We start from the raw sequence: 8,513 nt of genomic DNA, 5'->3' as shown, positions 1-8,513 counted from the left end.
TTGGTACAGGCATGTAGATCAGACTCTTCCAACCTGATAGCTAATGTGACGTTTTCCACATTTGCAAGCATAGTTCAATTAGAAATTAATACTGATTTTTCTTTGCCTCCTTTTGCAGATATTTCATCAAAAACATTTAGCTTTTCCAAAAAGGCATTTTTTTTATTTACAAGGATAGAGGCAATGACTAAGTGCTGATCTAACCTCATCTTTTAGCACTCTTGTAAGGAATATTTTCTAATCTACCAGTATCTTGGATGTTGACATCTCTATTACACAGAATTTCAGTATATTTCTTCTCTCTTTGTTTGATCTTTGTTGCTATCTTTCTTTTAACATACCACTTTGAGATTGGAGCTTCATTCTGATTTCAGGGATATTTTAGAAGAAACAACTGTTGTATGTCTGATTCCATTTTTGATATTTTAAAGCTGTTGTTGTAATTTTTTTCTAATTTTTTTTTGTTAAATTCCTTCTTAAAATCTGTTTTTCTTGTTTTGTCTTCTTTTCTTAGCAATTTCCACTACTCATTTTGACACTCAGTTTGGTTTCTTCTGTTTCTTGCTCGTTAGCAATTTTTTTTTCACATACATCCTTTGCAACTGTTTTATTTGTCCTCCAGTTCCCTATTAATAAGATTGATAGATTGGTGTAGTGGTTAAGGTGCTAGCCTAGAATCCAGGAGAGGATGAGTTCTAGTCCCACCTTAGGCATGAAAAACTGGTTGGGCGACTTTGGGCCACTCACTCTCTCTCAGTCCAACTCACCCCATAGGATTGTTGTGGGTAAAACAGGAGGAAGTAACATTGGTTATGTTAGCTGCCTTGAGTTTTATAGGTAGTCCTCAACTTATTACAGTTCATTTAGTGACAGTTCAAAGTTACAAGGGCATTGAAAATAGTGACTTATGACCGTTTTTCACACGACCATTGTAGCATTCCTGAGATCATGTGATCAAAATTCAGACATTTGGCAATTGGTTGATATCTTTGATGGTTGCAGCGTCCTGGGGGTCATGTGATAATCTTTTGTGACCTTCTGACAAGCAAAGTCAATGGGGAAGCCCGATTCACTTACCAACTGTGCCACTAACTTAACAACTGCGGTCATTCACTTAAGAACCGGGGCAAGAAAGCTTGTAAAATGGGGCAAAATTCAGAACAATGTCTCACTTAACAACAGAAATCTTGGGCTCAGTTGTGGCCGTAAGTCAAGGACTACCTGTATATAAAAATAAAAGTAGGATAAAAATCTAAAAAAGAAAAAGAAAAAAAAGATTCAGGACTATTATACAATTTCTGATTATTTCCTTGAAAATATGCTCAATGTCATACAATGGAAATTTTGTTCTTCTGCTTTAGAACTCGTATATGGGTAGTTCGTAGCCAATTCCACAATCAGCTCCAGGCCATGTCTTTGCTTTTACATGTCTTTATATTAATGTACAAGTGTGTATTAATTTGATGTTATCCGTGTGTATAGGCAAAATACAGACTTCATATGTGAACATTTACAAATGCACATTTAAAAGTAATTATTTTAAGCAGAACAACAATGAGCTCATCTTAGCAGGAAAGATTTAATTATTTAATCACATGTGCCTATTATGTCATTAGACTATTCAGGTAGTTGTTTATGATGAGTGACCAAGGCTGTTCTTGCTCTTCCTTCTTTATCCTTAATCTTATCTTGGGTGAGCATTTATTATATTGAGTAAACATTTAATACATTGGAAGTTCAGCCCAATGTAAACTGAAGGTAGACCTTTCTAAAGTAGCCACACTTTTAAACACAAGGATGGGGTAAATAGAAATTTGTTGAGGTTGAATTTTCTTTGAAAATGTACTAGTTCTGTTTAAGTTCTGGCAAGAAGCATCAATTCATTATTCTTCCACAGATGCTGCCCACAAAGCCATTTTAAAATTCCTACTCCCTTCCAACTTTTTAAATTATTATTATTATTATTATTATTATTATTATTATTATTATTATTATTATTATTATTATTATTATGGATCATTGCACAGTCAGCCAGATGTTCAGACTGGATTTGGCATTTTGTCTACCTATCGAGTCCTTACCAAGGACCTGGGATAGGCAGATGTGGATGATGATGATTATATGATACCTACTCTTTGCATCATGTAGATCATTTTTCCCTAATCTGCATTCACCAATTGAATCTGTACCTCCCACAATTCTCAGACCGTACGAACAGTGGCCATGTCTGTTAAGAATTTTGGAAGACGCTATTTAGCACATCTGGAGGACTCCAAATTAAGGAATGCTGACAGCTTATTCCACCATAGCAAAGTGAATCTTTGTAGGAAGCAGGCTCACCATAGTAGAACCCCAGAGTGATGTTTGATAGTACACTTGTGTCTGAAATGTGAATTGCATCCATTTTTCTACACCCATATCTTAGGACAGTGATGGTGAACCTTTTAGATACCAAGTGCCCAAACTGCAACCCCAAACCCACTTATGTATCATCAGGTGCCGAGTGGGTATGGCCCATTGGGTGGATGTGGTTCATTGAGTGGGTGTGGCCAATGGGGTGGGCGTGGCTGCGGTGTTAACGGCACACTGGGTGGGACTAAAAAGTTCAATCAATCAATTCCAACTCTGCGAGATCTTCCCTCCCCCCGAGAAGTTGAAAATGATTGATTGATTGAACCTGTTTTTTTCCACACAGTGGTGGAGGCGTAAAGTGAAAAGGTTTTATAAAACCCAGCTGAAGATCGAGGACAGGGGCGACAGCGTGTGTGCCCATAGAGAGGGCTCTGTGTGCCACCTGTGGCACGTGTGCCATAGGTTTGCCACCATGGTCCTAGGACCTAGACAAATCCCTGGGGTGAACATAGCTGCATCCTTCCTTCAGTCTCTGCAGGAATTCCACTGCTTCACCCTGCTCACTTGCAGAATCAGACAGGAAGTAGATTGACCCCACTTGTCTTTGGGATGTTTGGTGGAGACTGGAATGTAGATAAAATCTATTCCAGTTTTGTGTTTTAACTACCAGAACAGTTCTTGTATGGACCTGCCTCGGGACAACTTAAGATAACATCCATCTAGGGACATGCCTCTTTATTGCTGGTATATGATTCACTGTTGCATTCCTTGGGTTTTTAAAACTTTTTAAGGTTTCCATGCTATATCCATTTCTTCAATGAATTCAAGGTGGTTTCCTTCTTTTAATCTCTTTATTTATTTGATTTTTATCCTGCTTTTTTTTAAGAGTGCAAAATGACTGCAATGTGTTGCTTTCTCTCTTCTCCAATGAGGTTAAGCTCCACCACTGCTACACCCTTACACTAGCAAAGAAATACATTCACAATAGGTGAGCTGTCATCCCCCCCCCCCAAAGGGCTTGGAAAATACCTCAAGAAATAAAATAAAGTTTCCTTCAAGTTGGGCTTGACTCCTGGTGACTTTGTGGTATGTATTTTTCTTGAGATTGACGTAGAAGAACTGTTCTGGACCTTTCTGTTGTGATTACCAGAACTATAATTATGACATTCTTTGGAAATCTCCATCAAGTCATAGTCAGTTCAGGAATAATCTTGTTTAGGTTGTGAATCCAGATGCTGCCACTTCTTGGCAAAATTATTTGGATGTGTTCTTCATCACACTTGCTGCCTTTCATCAAGAATTGGCCCAGTGTATCTTCAGTACAGCTTTGCAGATGTTAAATCTGTAAGTCAAACACCTCAGTCTCTATATTGCCAGCTATACATTTAAGAATTGAAGTGATCCACTGGCTTGGATCAGAAGTCCATTAATTTGGCATGGTAACAAATGGTCCAGCAGCTAGATTTCAACAATGGTTTCGGCTGGCATCAGACTGCTGCTGATGCTGGAGATTCTCTATAGCTGACCAAACTAACAGGGATAGACTTCTCCCAGATTTATCTAATCTAGTGTTTCCTCCCAAATTTATCTAATCCACCTACCCATCATCTATGTTACAAGCCACATTCATGTTTCTCCAGGCAGAGGCTTTGGAGATAACATGCCTCGGTTCCAGAAGGCATGACCAAGGGGCAGTAGTGGGTGAAGATGACAACAGCTACTCCAAGGTATCAGTAGGAGAGCCTGCACTTCAATAAAATGTCATGATATATTGGCTGACCTTGTCAGGATCTTGTCAACATGGGCATCAGAAGCAGGCTAAAGGAACATGGAAATGAAGTATTCAGCAAACTGACATCAAAATGATGTGTGCATAGTGATGTCATGATGTAATTCCCATCCTTACATCTTAGCATTTGACACAGGTAAATTGCAACTTTTGCATCCCGATGTCAAGAAGCACTTTTCATCACCTGCCACTTTGCCATAAGTATCTATTGCTGGATATGACAAAAAATATGACAAACGTCTATGTAAATCCGCTCTTTTTGTTCTTGCATCCTAACATCAGATACAGGTGTGTAAATTACGGGTTTTGCATTCTGAAGTCATAATGCATTTGCTTATTAATGACTTTTGCCAGATAATCCCTCCAAGTCTGAATAGGATCAAAGGAAAACAATTTCTCTCTTTCTCAATTTACCATGTTTAATTTCATGCACCATTGAATCACTTTTGGTTTGTTTTTAATATTTAGCAATGCTGGGTGGAGAAGACATTCCAATCCTTTGATCATTTCAATTATTTTTTTCTGCATTCCTTCCAACTCTTAGATCACCAGGTCTCAAAAATACATTTATACATTGGCATTAAATTCATCTGTCAAAAACGGTGTCAATTTGTAGTTTCAATTAGGCTACAATTAGGCTACAAAGAATTTATTCATGTCGTTCCAAATCTTTGTTTCCCCCCTACAGCTGTAAATACTAGAAACTTACAATTCCCCCACTTTTCCCATTGCATTCTCTAGATAAACCAGAGTATACCCAAAGGCGTAGAAGAATAAAGGAAGTTAATATAGCACTGAGACAATTTTTTTCTGAGCAAGGTAATGATATCATCTGCCAAAGCTCCAGGGTAGTTGATGGACTGTTCTGATTCACATGTGAAAATGACACAGTACAGCTTCATATATTATTACTGTTTGGGACATTTTAGAGGAGAAAAAGTCAGAAAAGAGAAAAAAAAATAATCAAGGTGAAGTTACTGTAACAATTTCTTCCATAAACTTCTAGCACTTTGGAGGGTAAATTTTATTTATTTGCATAGCAGTTTGTTTTCCTGGGTAAGGGATATAATTCCACCTAGGGAAAATGCCATCTTTTTTTGTGGCTGGGTGATGCAGTTAATAGAGTTGGTTTATTAAAAAGCTTAAGAATCTATTTTACTGCTTCATTTGGTTGAGGGAGTGAAAAATCAGGTTTCCATAATACAGTGCTTTGATGCTGAATTTCAGAAGGACAATCTTGGGGGATACTGGGATTGCGAAAATATGTCAGGCCCGAAACACATCTAATGTGTCACAGATTGACTACTTTAAATGTTTGGATTCCATCCTTCCTTTCTGCCAACACATTCCTAATTTTGATCATGTTCTTACATTACTGTACAGGTAGTCCTTGACTTACAACAGGTCATTTAGTGACTGCTCGAAGTTACAACAGCACTGAAAAAAGGTGACTTACGACTTTTTCCACACTTATGACTGTTGCAGCATCCTCATGGTCACGTTATTTACATTCAGATGCTTGACAACTGGTTTGTATTTATGAGAGCCACATGGCGCAGTGGTTAGAATGCAGTACTGCAGGCTAACTCACTGCTCACTGCCAGGAGTTTGATTCTGATCTGCTCAAGGTTTGACTCAGCCTTCCATCCTTCCGAGGTCAGTAAAATGAGGACCCAGATTTTTTTTTGGGGGGGGGCAATAGGCTGACTCTGTAAAGCGCTCAGAGAGGGCTGTAAAGCACTGTGAAGTGGTATATAAGTTTAAGTGCTATTTCTATGATGGTTGCAATGTCCTGGGGTCATGTGATCATCTTTTGTGACCTTCTGACAAGCAACATCAATGGGGAAGCCAGATTCACTAAACAGCTGTGTTACTAACTTAGCAATTGCAGTCATTCACTTAACAAATGTGGCAAGAAAAGTAATAAAATGGGGCAAAACAAATTTCTCATTTAGCAATATAATTTTGGGGCTCAGTTGTGGCCATAACTCGAGGACTAACTGTATTGGTAATTTACCATGAGAAGTTGTACTTAGAAGATAGAACAGGAAAGAATTGAAAACTCCTTTCATTATTAGGATTAACTTTCAACTTAATTGCTAAACACTGGACATGACAGGGTAGAAGCTGATACGATGAAATTCAGTAACATCCAATGAAATGTAGTTTGTGTGGAAAAAGTGGAAAAAATAAAAGCAAAAATACAAAATTGGGCTCTAGTTAGGCAGCAGAATCACAAAGAACTAACAGGTCTGATGGGTTTTGGTCTTCCTCCCCAACCACCAACAAACTGATGCACAGTAGATTAAACACAATGAAGGTTTCCCATTGTTATGGATAAAAGAAAGTATAAATTACTCACACTTTCTTTGACACCACTGAGTTTAGAAGAAGTACTTTCAACTAAAAGTGAGAAGGATTAAACAGCTAATCCAAAGGGTCCTGGGTTCTTATATTATTTGCAAATCTATTCCATTTGCTTGTTTTTATGTTTATGACTGAGTATTGTAAACATTATTTTTTTATAGTTTTATCAAAACTAATACAAACTAAAGTCAAAGAAAGAAAGTAAAAAGAGAATAAAAAATCAGAGAAAGAGAAAGTTTAAAATGAGAGAAATTAAAAAGGAAATAGTAAAAGAAAAAAGAGATATATAAAAAAGAGAGTTATAATCTATGTCACAACAAGCACAGCATTTGGAAGCTCCCATTTCCTTGTTCTCTGGAATGTGAATCACAAGAAATAATAATTGGTTTGGGAAATGGAGCTTTTCTCAGTCTAAGACTAGGTATAATAATTTGGAGACAAACTTACTCAAATTTACAGCACAGTTGTTGGAATAAATGGGATAAATTAGCTGCAGGATTAATATACATCCCACTTATTTGAGTGGGGATATTCCAAGTCTGAATCCAAGTCTAAAGATCAAGCTGCAGTGGCCAATCCCAAAGCACAAAGTTCCACTTTTGTGTCAAAAACTGGGTGACACCTGCACAAAGAATAAAATATGAGAACTATACTGGCAATACTGTGCAATATAGCTTCTCAGTGTATTCCCCCATGCAATAATCAAAACACCCCTCCCTCCAAATAGCAACATCTGCCCCCTTGTTTCCAGATGCTGCAACCAGACATTGAAACTAAATCAAGTGGGCATCTTGGTGTTTACGCCCAGGCAAGGCATTCCTAATCATGCTTTCTTTTTACGTGCTTTCCCACTGAACGCAAACAGGGCTTGAATGTTACACATTCCTTCTGTCTGTTTGCAGAAGCTTTTCCTGGTCATGAGAGGAGATTATCACATTCCTGTCTTCTGGGCTGAGACTTTCTTGTAGAAAGAGGAGGGGAGGCACAGAACATAGGGGAGAAATAAATCTCTCTTCCAAAGAAGATAATTTTTCATTTACTTACTTCTCTATCTGTAACTTAGGAAGGGATCCCCAAAAACGATGGGGAGAAACACTCTGCATTCTCACACCATAAGTTCCTTTTTTACTGCGATGAAAGAAAAGTTGCTTCTGAAACTTCATTCAAAGAAGAGAATTCTAGTAAAATTCTCATGAGTCGACTGTGAAGAAGCGGCCGTAATCTACAATCATATCTCCAGTGGCCTGTGGCAATATCGCTCTTCCCATGCTTTAAGTCAGCGGTTCTCAACCTGTGGGTCGGGACCCCATTTGGGGTTGAACAACCATTTCACGGGGGTCACCAAACAACGCAGTCCACCATTTTTTCCCCCTTTTCCTTAGCTCTGCTACTCCCTTTTATTCTATTGGCTTTTGAAAGCCAATAGAATAGACTCTCTTGAATAGAGTCTAATTCTATTGGCTTTCAAAAGCAATAGGAATTGTCCAGGCTGTCTCTGCCCTGCTGAGCCCGCCAAAAGTCCCATTCTGCAAACGGTGCTGCACCAGTTGAGTAGTCCTCGACTTATGACCAGTTGAGTAGTCCTCGACTTACGACCGGTTGGGGTCGCGGATTTAAAAAGGTTGAGAACCACTGCTTTAAGTGAACTTTAGGGAAAATTCACAAGGGGACTCAGTTGGCTTTTCGAGACTGGGATACGTGTGCTGCTTTGGAAGGTTGGAAAAATGTTTAACGAAAAGCAATACCAGCAGTGATCTCCAGTACAAGCCTGCAAGAAATCAGAAACCAATTCTCACATGATCTGGGATTAAGGTAGAAAAACAAAGAGAAAAAAACACTTTTGAGAAATTGCAAGGCAGGTTTTGGCACAGCATCTTCAAGAACTTTATTTCTCAGACTGAAATGATCTTCCACAACCCAAAACATGAAAATAAATACAATGCAGTGCAGTGCCATGCAAAGCAGTGCAATACAACCACAGAAGATAGGACCACTAATGGACATA

Source organism: Crotalus tigris, unplaced genomic scaffold, assembly GCF_016545835.1.
Source record: "Crotalus tigris isolate CLP2741 ecotype Arizona unplaced genomic scaffold, ASM1654583v1 scf7180000017937.1871474, whole genome shotgun sequence".
Taxonomy (NCBI): Eukaryota; Metazoa; Chordata; class Lepidosauria; order Squamata; family Viperidae; genus Crotalus; species Crotalus tigris.
This window is presented reverse-complemented; position numbering follows the sequence as displayed.